Genomic DNA, 20,137 nt, shown 5'->3' on the forward strand with positions numbered 1-20,137 from the left:
CACTAATTCCTGAAATCCTTTCCATTTGTGGAAATTTAAAATATGTCTCTCTAATTTTCTGTCACAAACCTCTATTTAAATTTCTATTCAATTTAATCCTTTATAAAAGTTAACTACTAATCACTGCTCATTTTCTACTATATGGATTGAAGGGTTAAATATTGATTCTAAAATGGATGATGGAGAAGAAGATGGCACTGATGAAGATAATCAAAAATGATAATCCAAAAGGGACGTGTGCATCATGTCATATAATTACAAAAGGAGAAAGAGAATAAGACGGGCCCGATTGAGAACTCTACATACCACTGAAACCCAGAATGATTAGTGACTGTTTCACTTTTGAGAAGGAGCATACTAAAGAATGCTAAAAGCACATACCTATAAATCAGTGTAATGCCACACCTCCTTTGAGGTAGAAGAAGGAAAATTTGTGTTTCTATTTTCAGCCATTGTTGGAAGGCAGATAGAAGCATTAAAAATGTTATTACATTCCATTTCAATAGGCAGAGTTGGAGTTGTTTCCTTTTATCTATTCAGCATGAAACAATAAATAATTTCCTAATACAATGTGCGAAGAACAGATTGCTTGCTCAAGCCCTGTGCTCAGTAGACACATCTCTCTGACAAAAATATTTTTCATAAATATTTTATAAAATTGACCTGTTTTATTGATTTATTTAGAAAAATTATTAGACATTCTTAGACAATAGAATCAAGGTTTTTCTCAAACATATATCTTTTGCTAAATCTTGAAGATTCACAGTTAGAATGCAGGGTGCTGACAGCTTTTTTGATAACATCTGTCAAATGATAAAGAAATTCAGGATGCAGAAAATGAAATTTAAAACATCACTGTCTATTCTAAAATAATAAAGCACCTTTAGTTCACCTCTTGAGATATTGTGAGATCATATTTTGAATATATTCTACCAGCCTACAGTGAGCAAGAAAGTGATTTTTAAATGTGATTTCTACTCCCCAGGGATTGCCTTATGGGAAGATATTAATAACTCGTCAATACTAAGTGAAAGAAATATTTAGCACTCTCTGTGAATGGCTTTATTTTGCAACCTGGAAAAATAAATTTGATCATATATAAAAAACAAAATAAGTGAGCTTCTTGAAGGAGAAAATATTAAGGATTTTTTTTAGCCTAAAAAGATTGTATGCTAGGGTTAAATAACAAATATTATCTTTGCTTCACCTTCCTATTAATTACTATATACTGCTAAAAATCACTTCTTGATCTTCAGATGGACAGGTTCATAAATCGTTATGTGCCAATAAAATTAAAATTAAATATGAAATCCGAACTTCTCACACTCATGTTATAAGATAAAAATGCATAAATTTAATTTTGCATGTGGCAAACATTTCTAAAACATATTTGCCTAGAAATGTCTTGATACGGTGATTACTGAACGGAAGCAATCTTCCTGTTGGAATTAGGTAGAAATGAATAATATTTTTTTCATTAATCTGAGACATATACCATTACTTTGTTTTTGAACTTTGGGAGACAGTAACACAAATCACCCTCATCAGGTAATACTTTCCCACAAATGTACCTACCCATAACTGTTATTAGTCTGACTATAGTTCTCTGAGGCCTCCCATCTTTGCAAGCAGGCTTGGCTACATGTGATTCTTTGTACACTGTTTTACTGGTGTCATTTTAGGTCTAATTTAGAGTCAAGCCAAGTAACTTGTGCATTGATTCCCTGGCCTTGGGTTATCGTGCGGACTCCTATGATTATATGTGGAGGTAATAGCAGTATAGTGAAACTATCTAATGACAGAAATGTGATTTTTATGTTTTCATAACACAGCTATCAGAGGTAGACACCATATTCTTCTTTTCTACTGAGCTTTACCCCAAAAATAATAGCACCTTTTAGTGAGGCTTTGCCATCCAACCCAATGATGTCAACCGAATGAAAGATAAGAAAATAAAGAAAACACATCCCCCAAAATATGCACAATTGGCTAAATTTGAATTATAAGAGGAAAATGTGACATGCAAGGTATATTTAAGAAAATGAAACATTTCATGTGTTTGAATTTATAATTATTTATCTATATACCCTAAATTAAGATCACATACACTATGCATGCCTACTTTTTCCCTAGACCCTCCAGATGGCCCATCCCAATATCATGCATTTCTGTTTTCTGTTTGCAGAGTGCACTGGGTCCCATTAGTACTGTTTGTATGTGCAACCGGTGGGCGAGCACCTCTTGGAACTACTCACACCTGACTTATAGACAAAACCCCAAAGGTACCTCCTCTTCTAGGAATGGCATCTCATGAAGCTCCTCCTCATCCATTTTGGAATTTTTAATATATTCACCTTGTGCTGGTCTTGGTCAGATAACCACACTTAGTCCTGTCATGTTCAGAAGACATAATTTATAACATATAATCTACTGTAAATAAAACCTCATTCTTGGGATAAAATTCTGACACTTAGTACATCATTCTGTCATTTCATTATGGTTATGTTTTCATCTTTGGCAAGCTTATATTTGGGGAAGGAAACAGTCAGTCTCCCTAGTTGGGTTTCACTTAATAAGACAGAGAGAAATGTGCAGCCTGGGTACCAGCACTGTAGGAAGCAATGTGGGTGATAAAAGGAAGAAAGCTTGAAACCAGTCTGTCATGCATTCTGATTTTCAGATAGATTTGTTATTCCAAAATGTTTGGTGTTTAAACAAAAATTCTGCAAATGGAGGCAAAAAAAATTAGGGAGAGATATATAAGGGATGGAAATTTGACCATAAGCTCTCTTAGTATATTTTTCTGTACTTTTCTGCAATCCGTAAAGCTCTGGATGCACACATTCTAAATATTGGTTAAATCCAGAGCTCTAAAGCAATGCCACTGTTATTCTAAAATTCTATTGGGTGCACTCACCTGTGCATGCATAGGTGAAAGCACCAACCCCTAATTTATATTATCTTTTGTTTTGAAGTCTTTCATTTGACATAGACGTTGCTCCTTGTGTTTGACTAGTCATTGATCACGTGGGAGCTGCCCATCTCTGCAATGCTGTTACAGCTAAAGTGCTTGGATTTTACCTGGATTCTGGGATCTGAGTAAAGATTCTTACTGTTTTGCAGCAATATACAAAACACTGAGCCACCTCTGAGACCCTTCAATTCCCATTTCTTATTAGAAAAGCTGAAATTAAAATTTTTTTTCAATAATTTTGAAATTTTCAATACCATTCCAATGTCCTATTTCTAAAAATTATAAAGTGACATACATTCATATAACACTTCCAGGATGTCTTTGTGATACACATAAACAATTCTTGTTACTGGATGTTCATCTTAAATTTTAATTAACTTCTAATTTAAATTAAACATAAATCAATACTTTTATAAATAAAGGCTTTTAAATTGCATTGCTACTACTATAAAATATCGGGGAAAAATACTAAACTGAATTCAATATATTAAAATCCTTTCTGAAAAGACCTACTTACATTAGAAATTTTTCGTGCATTATTGAACTCAGAAAAAAATAAGAGAATTCCCTGAAGATCTAAGAATAAATTGTTATTTGAAAAGAAGTGACAGTGAATAGCAAAGCCAAAGCTGCTTTGAAAATGCAGGCCAGTAATAGGACCCCAGGGTTTTGCTGTTTAACTAATATAGAAGCAAAAGAGAATAAGCCTTGGGACAGTGAGAAATGGACAGCTGGGAGTATGATGATCACACAGCTGAGAGTCCAAAGAGGTTTCATCCTCATTAGAAATTTACCACGGTAAACTTTCAGTCAAAGTTTTTGTGGTAGGTTGGTGCCCCCCTCCCTCTACTAGGAGACTTGTATAGTTAAAGAGTGTCCTGTTTAGTCCCTATGGACCCTGCTATCTGCATTCTCTGCTAGAGCCCCTTCATACCCTTCCCAGGAGCCTATTCTGACTTAGGTCTCCAGCTTGTCACAAAGATGCCTCTGCCCATAGTTTCTTTTTCTCTACCTGCCTTCTGTCTTCCCGTCCCCTTTCTCCCAAGGACTGATCTCTACCCTCATATTTCTCCACACTCCCTCTCCTATCTTTTTCCCTCTCTTCAACCACTAAACTCTGTCTATTCTGTTTCTCTTTCTGAGTGAGATTTGGACACCCTCCCTTGGATCCTCCTTGTCACTTATCTTCTTTGGGTTGGTGCATTGTAGTATGTTAATCCTGTCCTATATGGCTAAAATCCACTTATGAGTGAGTACATACCATGTGTGTCTTTCTGGGACTGGGTTACCTCACTCAGGATGACCTTTACAAATGTCATGATTCCTTTGTGTTTAAGAACTGGGTAGTATACCATTGTGTAAATTTACCACCGTTCCTTTACCTATTCTTCTGTCGAGGAACATCTAGGTTTACAGACTCTGCCTATTTCAAGGAAAGCTGCTAGGAACATAGTTAAGCAAGTGTCTTTGTTGTTTGGTCAGTCATCTTTTGGATATATACACAGTAGTGGTAAGCCTGGGTCCTGGGGTAGAACTATTCACCCAATTTTCTTAAAGTTTACCCTGCCTACAAAATGTTTAGGGATTAAAAATAGAACAGATAGAGCAGAGATTGACAAGAGCTATGCTGTGGTTATAGAGACGAGCCTAGCAGAATTGTTCTCTGAGAGGCTCCCCACAACAGCGCTTCAAAACAGATGCTGATACTCACAGGAAAAAAAAAATATCAATGAAAAGGGCGTCCTCTGGAAAAGTGAAGAAGAGGAGAAAAGGACCTGGAAGTAACAGGAGCTCCACAAGAAAACCAATGGAACCAACTAACCAGGACCTAGAGGTGCTTGCTGAGCCTGAAGCACTAATCAAGATCGAGGCATGGAGTGGACCTAGGCATTCAACACAGATGTAGCTGGTGGGCAGCTCAGCCTTCATGTGGTTTCTCTAACAATGGAAGCAGATGTCTCCGACATGGACTCTATTGCTAGCCGTTTGATCACTTCCCCTGGTGGAAATGCGTTGCCAGACCACAGGGGAAGAGGACTCACTCAGACCTGCAACTTAATGAACTGGGATGGATGGGAAAGGGGGCTCCCCTTTTCTCAGGAATAAGGGAAAGGGAATGGGGTCAAAGAAGGAAGGGTGGGCTGAGAAGTGTTGAGAGATGGGGATATAATCAGGATGTTAAGTGAATAAATAAATTTTTTAAACGTTACAATGGATAATGTTGATTAGTTAACAAAACACTCTGCCTGGGAATCCTTAAGCTTGGCAAAACTCAGGGTAAATAAAGTGGTGATGGATATTGCAACGCTTGCCAGAGAGACCAAAATCTGCTAACATGTGGACCTGAAATTTGATCGCCATGAAATGCTGGCTATTTTAGGAAAATGTAACATTATATATAAACAATGAATATAAATTTATAGTAGAATATAAGACTTCTATACTCATGGTTATAAAGAGTTGGCAAAATATATATTTGGGTTGAGGAGATGCCTTAGCAGTTGACAGCACAGGCTGCTCTTCCAGAGTCTTTGTATTCAGTTTCCAGCACCTACATGGTGCCTCATAATGGTTTTAACTCCAGGGGATTCAAAGCTTTCCTATGGACTTTTCAAACAAGCACTTACACACTCAGACAAAACATCAATATGCATAAAATAAAATATAAATGAATACCTTTTCTTAAATTACATATGATAAAAAATTTGTTTAAAATGTTATTTCAGAATTAATAGCATATATTTGTGTAGATATATAGATATACAAACACATGTATACATATGTATGCACACATATATAAATATATTTATATATATATGTATATACATATATATATATGCACATGTGGGATATACCTATAACTCTTACTGAACAAGGTAACATTATTGTGTTCATAGAACTGGCAGCTTCCCTGATAACTTGTTACCAATATTAGAACACACTATGAGCCTCAGTGATGTGACACAACCGTGTACTTTGAACTAGGGAGCTATTGCTTAGTGTAAGCCATAAAAACTGGTTATCACAAAGGTAGATAGATCCTTGATTTCTTCTTCTTCTTCTTCTTCTTCTTCTTCTTCTTCTTCTTCTTCTTCTTCTTCTTCTTCTTCTTCTTCTTCTTCATTATTTTATTGGACTTTTGAGACAGGGTCTCTCTGTGAATCCCTGCCTGTCATGGACTCTGTAGACCACACTGGCCTCTAACTCACCCAGATCCTCCTGTCTCTGCTTCCAATGTGCTGGGATCAAATGTGTCTGACCCCACACCCAGTGGGTCTTTGCTTCTTAAATTGTAGGTTATGTCTTCCCATCATATAACTCTAACTCAATTTTTACAGCACGTTTTTAGTGTAACTAAAATATCCATCAGCCACACTGATTACTCTTTATAACAGAGAGTAAAGTTTATTATTTCTGCTTTTTCTAAAATACTTATTAAGACTGTCATCAAGTAAAGTGTTGTATCACACACTTTTGATGAAGGTACTCAAGATACTGAGGCAGGAAAATCATGCATTTGGGACAAACATGGTCTACATACGGATATTCAGTCTATCTCAAACACTAAGATACAATTCCATTGTGTGGATGTATGACATTTTCACTTTCAACAGGGTATGGACACTGAGGCTGTTTCCATTTCTTGGATCTTGTGAACAGAACAGCAATAACCATGCAAGAGCAAATATCTTTGTATTAAGAGATATGGAGTTCTTTGGAAATATTACAAAAACAGTATAACTGATCATGTGGTAGAAATGCGACAATTACTTTTATGGTCGTCAACAATGATTTTTATAGATGTTTCACCTTTTTTCCCCTCCTAGAAATAGTGAATCAAATCCCTTTCTTCACATTCACAGCAACATACACTGTCCTGGTGTGTTGATCCTGGATGCTGGTTTGACTGGCCAAGAACAGATCCTGGGGAAGCAATGAAATGTCCTGCTGGTAATTCTCAACAACACTGGAGGAAGGAGAAGGCTCCTCTTTTCTATAAACATAATTAAACTCCACATCTCTGGAACTCTGAGGGTAAATTGAACAAAATATTTAAGGGACTCAGCACTGGTATTTCCACATACCATCTAGTGATTTTCAACAATAATCTCAAGATCCACAATATAATTTTGTATTATTAAAATTCACTGAATTTCTGATAGTTGGTTGCATCTCTATGAAAATTAAACCATTAATAACTTCATGTCAATTTTTCAAGGAAATGAAAGGCAATTTTTCTCATTAAATTTATTCATAACTATGATTATATTAATAGATTTTGCAATTATATTCTATCCCTGTAATATTGAAACAATTTTTACTTTATTATTTATGCATTTTAATGTTCTGTTACCTTTTCAGTAAATATTATTTTCAAATAACTTCAACAGCATTTGCATAATAGAAGTTAATCTATGATAGTTTTTATGTGGAATAATTATTGTGCTTAAATATTGATGCTGTGCTGAACATCACTATGATATATGTGATACATCTGGAAATGCTGTTTTATTACAAACAGAAGACATGGCTGTGTGTCTGTGTGTATGTATGTATGAGAGAGGAGTGTTTGTGTGGGTGCATCTATATATAATAGTTAAACCATCAAGAACAACTGAAAGAAAATATGAGAAGGTAGTATATTATATTAAAAAACTAAATTAAATTGCTGCAAAGTAGCCAGAAATATTCATGCAAGTTTGAGTTTGTGTGATGTTCATATTGGTGTGACAATACCTAATATGGAGTCTGTCACAGCACCTAACAGAGTTTCCTGTGAAGGGAACCACACTGGTTACATAAGCAGGTACAGACTGAGTTATCAGTCTCTCTTCTCTCTTCGCAGCCTTAGTGGTCACTGTAATTACTCTATAAGCTAATGTTGCTGCTGCAATTCCTGCATCTACTTAAAAAAAAAACAAGAGAAATTATGGAAATCGGGGTCTATCCTTCCCTCTTCACTCTGTGAAATCTCCAATGAATGTACTAAATTTGTGGGACTCATTTGAGACCTCTCATCATGAATGTGTACCCCACACACTGCATTGGAGAATGGATCACAGGAGGGAAAAATGGAAATAGATGGAGCACTATGTTTTCTTAAGGGGATTTTTGAAGTCCCCTCAACCTCATGGGTGTCTAAGCACATCAGTGCTACTGGAAATATATGGTATTTGGATGATCATCTAGGCCACATACTAATTCAGTAAGTCTTTTAAAATTATCTATTTCTTGAATAAAAATGAATCTATTTAAAATTCTTTCCTGGAGCCAAACATGTAAATTATGCTTCTCTAAGAAAATTACTCAATTCCTATAGATTTCAAATTTTGCACTAAGAGAACAGTACTTCTTTGTGATTATTATCAGCTTTTCTATTTTGAGAGTTAACGTTCATCTACATATTTATTTAGAGTGTGTATTTTTTCACCGTTTTCCCTCTTTGGTTTGTCAGCATAAGCTTATGCCTCTGTTCATTTTGCAAACTACTTGGATATGTATATTTTCCTGTAAGAAGTCATCTACATTTTCACTTCTTGCATTTAATTGTAGGTCTTGTGCTTTCTGAGTGATATTTTGATTTCAAAGTTGCATGACTTTAGGTTATTTTATTTTGTTTTGTTTTGTTTTTTAATTTGTTCACTTTACATCCTAATGGTAGCCCCCTTCCCTACTAACCACCCAGTAGCACCCTCCCTTCCCAAGTCCTCATAAAGGGAGCCATCCTCCTCTAACATCTGACAGTCTACCTAGTCTCCTCTAGACTGTCTGTATCCTCTTCCTCTGTTGCCTGGCAAGGCCATCTTGCCAGGAGAAAGTGGTCAAACAGTGGGTGCCAGCATCCATTTAAGAGGTAGGCCATGCTGTTTATATTATGGGACCCAAAAGGAGACTGCCTATCTACTACATCTGAGCAGAGGGACTAGGTCCTCATCATGTTTCTTGGTTGGTGAATCAGTCTCTGCAGCACACCCTCCTCCACCCAGATCTGTTGGCTCCATTGGTCTCCTTGTAGAGCTCTTGACACCTTCGTGTCTCTCTGTTCCCCAGCTCTTACATAAGCCTCCCTGTGCTCTACCCCGGAGTTTGGCTGTGTGCGTCACCATCTGCTGGATGGAATCTTTCAGAGGACCTCTAAAGTAGGCTCCTTTCCTGATCTTTCTATTCAACTGCTTCTGGTATCTATTTTATTTGTCCTTCTGAATGAGAATTAAGCATCCTTCCTAGAGTCCTCCTTGTTCTTTAGTTTCTTTAAGTCTGGGTATTACAGTGTGGTTATTCTGTATTATGTGGCTAATATTCCCTTATATGTGAGGATATGCCATGCTTGTCTTTCTCAGTCTGGGTTACCTCACTCAGGATGAGTTCCATCCATTTGTCTACACATTACAAGATTTCCTTATTTTTAATAGCTAAATAGCATTCCCTTGTGTAAATGTATCAGTTTCTTTCTCCATTCTTGGGTCAGGGGACACTGAGTTTGTTTCTAGATTCTGGCTATTACAAATAAAACTGCTGAGAACCAATTAAGCAAATATTTTTGTTGTATGGTGGAGCATATTTCAGGTATATGCCAGGAGTGGCATTGCTGGGTCTTAAAGTAGAACTATTCCCAATTTTCTGAGAAAGTAGCAGATTGACTTCCAAAATGGTTGTTGACGTTTGCACTCCTTCCAGCAATAGAGCAGTGTTCTCCTTTCTCCACATCCTCACCAGCATGTGCTGGCACATGAATTTTTTGTCTTAACTATTCTGAAATATGGAATCTCAGAGTCCTTTTGGTTTGCATTTCCCTGATGAATAGGGACATTGTGATTTTTTTTAAAGTGTTTCTCAGCCATTCAATATTCCTCTGTTGAGAATTCTGTATTTAGTTCTGTATACCATTTGTAATTGGATTAATTGGTTTGGAGGTGTTTAATTTCTTGTTCTTTACATATTTTGGATTTTAACCCTCAGTCAAATTTATGCTTGGTGAAGATCTTTTCCCAGTATGTAGGCTGTCATTTTATGTTGACATTGTCCTCTGACTTACAGAAGCTTTTTAGTTTAATGAGGTCCCGTTTATTAATTGTTGATCTTAAAGCCTGAGCTGTTGGTACTCTGTTCAAGAAGTTGTCTCCTATGCCAATGAGTGTAAGCCTTTCCTGACCTTTTCTACGAACAGATTTAGTATGTCTGGTTTTATGTTTATGTCTTTTACACACTTGGGCTTTGGTTCTGTGCAGAATGATAAATATGGATCTATTTGCATTTTTCTACATGTTGACATTCAGTTAGTCCAGCACCATTTAAAGATGGTGTCTTTTTTTTCCATTGTATGGTTTGGCTTCTTTATCAAAAGCCAAATGTCCATAGGTGAGTGGGACTATATCTGGGTCTTCATTTAGATGCCATTGATCCACCTGACTATTCCTATGCCAGTACCATCCAGTTTTTATTATTGTTTCACCATAGTACAGCTTAAGATCAGGGATGGAGACAACTCCAGAAGATTTTTCTATTGCATAGGATTGTCTTAGCTATTCTGTGGTTTTTGTTTTTCCATATGAAATTGAGAATTGGTCTTTCAAGGTCTGTAAAGAATGTTGGTGTTTTGATGGAAATTACATTGAATTTATGGATTACTTTTGATATGATAGACAGTTTTACTATGGTAATCATACCTATTCGTGAACATGGGAGATCTATCCATTTTCTGATATCATCTTAAATTGCTTTTTTCAGAGACTTGCAGATTTTTTCATACTAGTGTTTCTCTCGCTTGGTTAAAATTACACCAAGATACTTTATGTTTTTGTGGCTATTCTGAATGGTGTTCTTTCCCTAATTTCTTTCTCAGCCTGATTGTCTTTTTATACAAGAGGACTATTGGGTTTTTTAAAATTGATTTGGTATCCTGTTTCTTTGCTGAAGGTGTTTATCAGATGTAGGTGTTTCTTGGTAGAATTTTTGAAGTCACTTATGTATACTATCATATCATCTGCAAATAGTTATACCTTGACTTCTTCTCCCCCCCCCCCCAATTTGTAGCACTGTGATCTTTAGTTGTCTAATTCCTCTATCTAGGACTTCAATTACTATATTGATGAGATATGGAAAGATGGACAGCCTTGTCATGTTTCTGATTTCTGTAGAAATGATTTAAGTTTCCATTTTGTTTGATATTGGCTATAGACTTGTGGAATATTACCTTTACTATGTTTAGATGTGTGCTTTGTGTCACTGATCTCTTCAGGCTTTTTAATATGAATGGTTGGTAGATTTTGTTAAATGCTTTTTTAGCATATAAGGAGATGACCATGTGGTTATTTTTTCTCTCAGATTGTTTATATGATGGATTATATTGATGGATTTCCATATATTGAACCACCCCTTCATGCCTGGAATGAAGCCTGTTTGGCCAAGGTCAGTGACCAAATGGAGGGGGCTGTCTCTGATCCAGTTTCCTGCTTTTAGATCCATTTCTCCTTGCTGGGCTACCTTGTATCTTCTCAGTGGGACAGGAAGTACTTAATCCTCATTCTACTTGAGATGTCAGGGTGGGTTGGGGCCTTCCCTTCTCTGAAAAGAAGGGGAAGGAGGATTTGGAATGAAAGTATGAGGGTTGGATTGGAAGGAGGGACAGTGATCAAGCAGTAAAGTGAATCAGTTTTTAGTAAAAAAATACATTTTTAACTATTTACTTCATTAAATAAATAAGCCTCTCGTCAGCTAAGTTAGATATTCTATGGGTGCAGTGAAACAACATGACCAAAAGTCAAGTTGTATAAAAAATGGCTTATTTGGTATACATTTATATATTTCTGTCCATAGTTGAAGGAAGTCAAGACAGGAACTCAAACAGTTCCTTAGAGGCAGGAACTGATACAGAGGAAATGGAAGGTGTTACTGTTCACTGTCTTACTAGTTGTATTAAGTTGACACAAGTCTGGCCAGTACCAGAGAGAAAACACAAATTAATATCCTCACAGATAAAAGAGGAGGTATTGGTAGAGATGCTGTGCACATTATAAAGAAATTTTGAAAAATAGTATATTCTACAAATTGATGCTTCAAAATATTACAATCTTGATAAAATAGACTAGTCCCATTTACGAAAAATTGTGCCAATACTTAACAGGGAAATAAGCAATCTAATTAGGTTTATGTCTATAACTCAAATTGAATTAATGATATTTCCAAAGCAGCATCTGGCTCATAGGTAATCATAATCATTTTTAGTTAATGGGATTTTATTAGTTTAAAAAAGTGCAACTCCATTACTCTCTCCTTCCCTTTCAGCAATCCAACTCTTCATATATATATATATGGTTGTGGGGTGTTGTGTATATGTATGTAAATACATACAACTGGCTTAGTTCTTTCCCTGTGACATACATACATACAGAGAGAGAGAGAGAGAGAGAGAGAGAGAGAGAGAGGAGGGGGGAGGCAGACAGAGAGAGACAGACAGACAGACAGAGAGAGAGAGAAAATAGATGATAGATAGATAGATGATAGATAGATGATAGATAGATAGATAGATAGATAGATAGATAGATAGATAGATAGATGACAGATAGATTACTTCAGGATTGACTGCTATATGTAGAATAACCAGATAAGTGCTTACTCTTGGGATTGACTAATTTACCTCTTTTCAGTAGTCATTTCCAAACTATTTATTGTCTACAGTTGGGATTTCTCCCTTCTGATTTAGCCTGTCTACTGATATTATGATTATTCAGTAATTTAGCCTGTCTACTGATATTATGATTATTCAGGAATTACTTGTGTAGTCTTACAGTTGAGGCACTATAGGGGTAGCTTCCATGTCATTTCTAGCACACAAAATTTTACAGCAGATTCCCTGGTCCTCTGGTTCTTACAGTATTCCCTCTCCTTGTTCTGAGATATTCTTTGAGCCCTAGGTGCCGTAATTGTATTGTAGATGTAATCACTGTGGCTAAGGTCCTCACAGCCCTTTGATCTCTGCGTCATGTTCAATTGTAGTTTTCAGTAATAGCTCTCATTTGCTGTAAAGAGAAGCTTCCTTGGAGATGGGGTGATAGCTGCACTTACCTTTGTGTATAGGGATAAGTTTTAGAAGATAGGAATATACTGTTCTAGGAACATGATGGTAATATGTTCTCTTGTAAGATCTCTGACCTCACCAGCCCATGGAAAGGTAGGTTTTCAGCACCAGGTATCAGTCCTCTTTTATTGGCCTTAAGTCCAATTGGACATCTGTTTGTTACCACCAAGGTCTGAGTGTCACTATTGTACCTTTAGCGTTAGCTTGCAGAGTTTGTCCTTGCTATGTAGGATTATTCTAGCTTCCCTCCTGTAGAGGTTTACAGGGCATTTTCTGGCACTATGAGAGATCAGAGAAAGAAAGCTTTCAGGTTAGATTGAACTTAAATCTTCTAAGCACTCTGTGTGTGGTGTCTTTGGTAATAACAATTTTTCTCAACCTCTGAGAGACAAACAAGGATATGAGCAATAGCCTGTATTGTTTAAACTAACCTATGGACTATCCTGACCAACAATTGAAACAAAGGTTTCCTATGCTAAAGGTATTATATATAATTTAATTTAGCTAAATACAAATAATAGTATATCTTGGGGCCTTATGAAATATCCTCCCACCCTATACTTTTGTATTGACTTTTCATCACTAATTTAAGGAAGATTTTCCTACTTTCCCTTCCACAAGGCAGAGCTACCAGGAGTACTTCTTAACTCAGCCTGTGAAGTGATTATTATACATATACCGCAACTAGAAAAGCTATTACAAGAGATCTGAAAAATCAATCACTTTGATGAAATCAGATGTAAAGTCATCAACAAAACTAGATTACTAGTAGATTATGCTATCTTTTCTGTTTTCTTTTTTTTTGCCACATTTATTTATATTGCAGAATGAGTTTATAAATCTCCACACAATAACTTACTGAAGTTTTTTTCACCAAATGGCATGGAACTTTTAATTTGAGGACCATTATCTGAACAATACTGAATGATCCTTTCTATAAAAACCTATGGGAAAAATGAAGAACAGGAAGCCAGTGAACAACTATTTATATAAATGGAGCTGGGAGGGAGGAACAAAAGGAGCAGGTCTACAGAGCAATCATAAGCTTTGTTAACTTTTAAATTTTTCTTAAAGTTTGTGTCTAATTTTTTTGAAAAAAATAATCATAGGTTGGGTATTTCCTCACACTGGAGGTGTTTAAGTCCAATTAATTTGCAACAATCAAGATAAAAGTTTAAAGGTATTTTAAAATAGATGTGGTTTAATTAAATGTGGTTTTCATAAATGAGGTTTTCTATACTTATTTGGAATTATGAACCTTTTTCCTTATATAAACATGACTCATGTTAGAAAATCTGTGGAGGTGAAAGCCTGGAAACAAGTTGACATCCTAATAAAATGTGACAGCTGCAGATGGAACTGGTGATACAGGGAAATGGAATAAGTGATTTGTCTCAGTAATTTTGTTACATGGTAAATTTCTTTTCTTAGAATATTGAGTCTATTTTGATAGAAGCAATTAAAAATGCAAAGAGCTATTAGTTCCAGTAAAACTATTTCATCAATTATGTTTGAAATTATAACTGCTTAAACATTTTTCTCTAAACTTTTTTTTAATTTTTAAGTATGCAGAATGAATTGTTTCATTGAATACTTGGGTTATCCCAGATGATATTTATTATTTTTTAAGATTGATATTCCTGGAGACTCAATAAGCCTTCCAGCACTAATATATAAATTATAGTCTGTGGGTTCCTTTCTCCAGGAGGCTGGGCTGAGAATGTGGTCACAGAGTTTTCTTCAGCCTTCTCGAGGCTAGCTGAAGAAGGCTCTGTCCTGAGAACTGGTCACAAAGAAGGTGTGGGGACACATGACAAATTCTGCCATGTCAGAAATTCTGTGTTTAGGCTGTGCTGTGACCTTTGAGTTGCTGACCTTTACCTCACCACGAGGTCTTGTGTTCTAGGCCGTCCTTGGACTATTTACCTTTGAAAGAAGGCTGGAAGTCTCAACTTTGAACCACCCAGAGGATCTAGGAAGTTCTTACAGGGAACTACTCAGAGAACTAGGAAGTTCTACAGGGAAAGATTTAGGCTATTGCATTCTTGCCCGGGGGCTAGGGTGAGTGAGATAAGAATAGATCCTTTTGACCTTGCCCTATATATGTTCCTGCTAGTTGGCAATAAAGTGAATCTTGATCAGAAATGTCCTGACTTGATTCTTTATTTCTCGTGTCTCTGTATCCTACTTTCAATCCCCACTCCCCCTTTCAGGTGAACACTGATTCAATTTTTTCCCCCGGGCTGGCACCCTACAAGAAGGCCTTCTAGGCAAGGAGGGCGCACAGGGCAGACACACTCAGCCTCTCAGCCCCAGCCGGGTTTAAGACAATGAAAATCTTGGAGCCCCATGGTGTAGGGGCTGGCCGTTCCTCCACCTCCTTGATGTAGGCAGAGAAGATCCTACACTTGAAATCACAGGAGCCTGCAGCCAGAAGAACATTGTTGGGATGCCAGTCCAGGCTGAGGACCGTGGAGCGGATGGGCTTTTTGATGTGCTTGCACACCCACCAGTCATTCTCCTGCTCAAAGTAACAGATGGAGATGACACGGGAGCCACTGCCCACGGCGAACTTGTTCTCATTGGGGGCCCAGCGCACGCAGCGGGTGGCCCGGTTGATCCGAAGGATGACCAGTGTGGGCTTCCACGTGCGGCCCTTCAGCGTCCACACATAGGCATTGCGGTCTGTGCCGCGGGTCACAATGCGGTTACTCTCAGGGGCCCAGTCGATACCTGTCACCTGCCCGTTGTGCTCTTTAAGCTCGTGCACCTTGCTCCACTTGGCACCACTCTTCTCATAGATGTGCACCTCATGGTTGTTGGGGCAGATGGCGATCTGTGTACGGTCCTTGTTCCAGGCGTGGCAAGATGCCCTTTGGGGAGCTGATGTTTGAGTCCAGCAGCAGCTGTGGCTGGGTGCATGGTGTCAGCTTCTCTGCCAGTGGGAGCAGGGTTGCTTGGGTCAGCCACGACAGCACTGTATGCCTGGTAGACGCTGACAAGAAGATGGCCGTCGCAACGCTGGCTTCTGAAACCTTGCCACTCCTGGCCATCACCTTCATCACAGACAATAGTCTAGTGGCAGCGGGCCACGACTGCTTCCCGGTGCTGTTTACCTATGACAATGCTGCAGGGACACTGAGCTTTGGTGGTCGGCTGGATGTGCCCAAGCAGAGCTCCCAGCGTGGCCTGACAGCCCGCGAGCGCTTCCAGAACCTCGACAAGAAGGCCAGTTCTGAGGGCGGTGCGGCCACCGGTGCTGGCCTGGACTCACTCACTGCACAAGAATAGCGTCAGCCAAATATCGGTGCTCAGTGGCGGCAAGGCCAAGTGCTTGCAGTTCTGCACTACCGGCATGAACGGTGGCATGAGCATCTGGGATGTGAAGAGCCTGGAGTCAGCCTTGAAGGACCTGAAGATCAAATGAGCTGCCCTCACCCCAGCTGCTGAGACAGAGGGCACAGGGGACTAGGGAGGCTAAGGGTTGCTTTGCCAAGTGCTTCTAGGGTACAGTAAGGTCTGCACAGAGGTGCTCCCCAAGTGGGGGAGGAACCAGGTGGGGAACTTTCCTACCTATTTAAGGAAAACATGCCTTTTAAAGCAATGCTTTCTTTTATTGCAAAACGAAACAAAAGCACAATGCTGGTCATGAATTGCTTCAAAATATTGGGTAATAAACATGCCAACTGTAAAAAAAAAAAAAGACAATGAAAATCTGAGTTCCTTTCAGCAGAAGAAGGGAGCATCTGACTTGTGAAAGGCCAGACAACCCACCCACTTGGTTAAAATAATGAAAATCAACGGGGGGGGAGGAAATTCCCCCTCAAGAACAGTCATAGGGGAGGGGAATAAGGGGAAAATGGGAAGGAGGGAAGAATGGGAGGATACAAGGGATGGGATAACCATTAAGATGTAACAAGAATAAATTAATAACAAATTTTAAAAAAAGAGTCAAAGAGCTAGATTTTAATTCACTAAGCTTAACGATAAAAGAAAGACAAAGACAGAGAGGTACATAAGGAAAAAAGGGAAAAATCTCCTCTCTTCCTCACCCCCCCCCCCCCACTCCACATCTGGGTTTTTAAACCAAGGATAACTGAATTGCAGGAGCCACTCCCAGGACACTTCCTGGGGTTTGTCTCCTGGGCACTTTGATAATGTTTTTCTTCAAAGAGCCAGCTTTTGGGTCTGTGCTTTGGTCCCTGCAAGCCTTTTAACACATTTGGGCCTGGTGGGTTGTTTTGCCAGCAGGTGGTACAGCTCACCTATGTCCAAGCACTAAGCCTACCTTGAGGGAGCGTCTCCTCCATCTGCACACAAAGGCCCACAAAAGTCTAATAAAAAAATATATGTAAAAGCATATTTGATATTTAATAGTTGAATATCTTATCAAATATAATTTATAATTGAGAAAGCCGAAATTAAATGTAAATTTTTTGTTTATGTTAAAAATACTATAAAAAAATAATAATGGGTGGGAGGAGATGGCCAGGTATTTAAAAGCACTTGCTGCTTTTATTGAGTGCCTGGCTTTGGCTCCTAGAACCCATATCAGACATCTTACAACTAAAGTTAACTGCAGTTACAGGGGACCTGATGCCCTCTACTGGCCTCTGTTGGAGCTTGTATTCATGTGCACAAACTCACACATAGACCACCCTACTCCTCCACAAACACATATATGTGTGTGTTTGTAATTTTAAATAAAATACACTGCAGATAAAGAGCTGGCTCAGCAGTTAAGAGCACTGGCTGCTCTTCTAGAGGACCCAGGTTCAATTCTTAGTAACTACAGCTCACAGCTTTCTGTAACTCCAGTTCCAGCGGATCTGAGGCCTTCACACAGACATACAAAATAAAAATAGATCATTTAGAAAAACATATCTCAAGAAGAATCACACTAAATTTTTTATTTTTTACAAACACATTTTATAAAAACCTATGATATAGTAAAATTATTTACATATGTATATAAATACCTTTTTTTCCTGATCAATAGTATGACAGTCTCTCTCCATAACAAATGAATATGCTGTGAAAGATAATCAGAGTCTGCCAGGCAGAGGCAATATGCCCATGGGGAAGAATATTGAGATGAAACATGCCAAAAATGTATAATAAACTCAATATAGATCGTAAGCCTAGCACATGAAACACAAATGTATGAGCCTGCATTTGAGGAGTAAGTAGGGATTTGGAACAAAAACAGTGATGTGCAATAAGATGGTGTGAGTTGGCAGTTTAGACAAAGGAAATGGTATAGAAAACCAAATGCAAAACACAAGCAATGTCCAGTGAAACACATCCTCTGAATAATGAGCATCTAACTTACATTTTCTCTTGTTCTTAACAAGCACATTAGCTGTTCAATACTTATATTTCACTTAATAGGAAAACGAATACAGGATTTATTATAAAAGCAAATGTTTCTTCATCTATAGGAACCTGGGCACGTATATTAATTTGAATCTTAGAAACCTTTATTCTAGGAAACAAACAAACAAACAAAAACACTCCTGTAGATTGCTCGAGAACTATTCAGGTACAATTTCATATCATTTTTTCTGTAATGTAATTTGTAAAAGAGGAAGTATTACTGAAGTCAAATAAAACTTTGTGTGTTTATGTGTTGTTTAGGAGTGCTTAATGGAATCTGCATAAAGTGTTTTCTAGGGATTATAGAGTTAGTTTTATACTATCTTGTAGCATGATTACATCCTCCAACCTTCAGATAGCAATTAAACAGCAAACGCATAATTAAAAGTATTCAAGCTCAGTCAAATTAAGTTCCATAAACCCCCAGAGTTATTCTTATTTGAGAAACATGAACAAGTTTACATTGAAATTTGCAATCCTGTACAGAAAACAATTAGGTTTCATCATGAAATTATGGTTTTCAAGGGAGCAAACAGCAATAGTTTATTATCACAGGATAGCTTATGCATATATTCATTTTAAAACATTCCTGGTGTTTAGCTAAAATCATTTCAGAAAAAAATGCATCTATAATGGTAAATAGGTAAGTGGTCAAGGTGACTGCAAGATATCTTATGACTGATATGAAAAAAAAATAGTAGTAGAAAGAAATTTGAGACATAAATCAAATCAAATAAATAGTAAATAATCCATATCAGTAGTTAATGTGGTTCAATACACTCTTGCTGGGAGCTTGTGGTTTTGAATTTTAATGTTCTCAGGAGTCACCTGTCAAGTATAATAATCTTTAAAACGTTTATAATCTAATGAGGAAAACTAAAAAGTCAAAAAGTTTATATCAAGTTGCTTATCCTGTTAATTATGTTATACAAATGACGGGGTGGTAATAAAGATGCTCTCAGTGTTAGAGAAGCCTGGGATAGTAAAACAGGAATCGCAAGAGTCTTCCGAGAACTTTCACCTTCAGAGGAACTGCTCCAGATCCACCATGAGATTGTACAAATTCTGTTGGCCATTCTGAGTCGTGATTCAAAATACATGGTCCTTGTCTTTTTTCTTTTAGTTGCTGGCCAGACCCTAAGTGTGATTTAGCTGGCATTTGAGTTTTTTCTTTCTTGTATAGTCCCTTCCCCACTTTGTGGCTGCTTGTCTGCCTTGTGTATGACCTCCACCTTCATTTTGTCTTAATGCAAGCGACGTGCCATTTTTTTCTTCCTTTTGTCTTTCCTTATATTCTGAAAGATGTAGAAATTATAATTTGTTGCAGTGAAGATTTTTTAAAAACTCTAAGAAAATTCTTCATGGAATTCTTTTTGAGTCCATTCTTAAATTCACTTGTTATCAAGACTAAGAACCTCCAAAAGGCCCTGATCCCCTCAGAAACTCATGTGAGTCTGGAGGGAGTTCCCCCAAACTTTGATAGCAGTAGTGTCAATTAGCTGCTTTATTTCCCTCTTAAAGTTTACTTTCATTTCTAAGGCATTTGGTCACAAAATTGGATTTAATGATTTTTTGTTTATATCATTAGTTTTATGCTGTTTCTAATTTTTTCTCTTTCTATGGGTATTAAAAGACATATAGATTAATATCTAAAATACGACAAGGTAAAAAAAAAACCCTAAGCCTGCTGCCATACAGGCTTCTGTATG

The 20,137-nt window shown here is 37.5% G+C and overlaps 1 pseudogene across 1 annotated transcript in view; it reads left to right on the forward strand.

Moving 5' to 3' along the window:
- LOC311595066 (actin-related protein 2/3 complex subunit 1B-like) overlaps window positions 1-16,749 on the forward strand; it is a 93,864-nt pseudogene extending 77,115 nt beyond the window's left edge. Inside the window, exon 2 of the transcript XR_014783610.1 lies at window positions 15,911-16,749. The product of XR_014783610.1 is annotated as an actin-related protein 2/3 complex subunit 1B-like (transcript). The remainder of the gene's footprint in view (window positions 1-15,910) is intronic.
- Window positions 16,750-20,137: the final 3,388 nt, after the last annotated feature.

Source organism: Acomys minous, assembly GCF_964271855.1.
Source record: "Acomys minous genome assembly, chromosome: 3".
Taxonomy (NCBI): Eukaryota; Metazoa; Chordata; class Mammalia; order Rodentia; family Muridae; genus Acomys; species Acomys minous.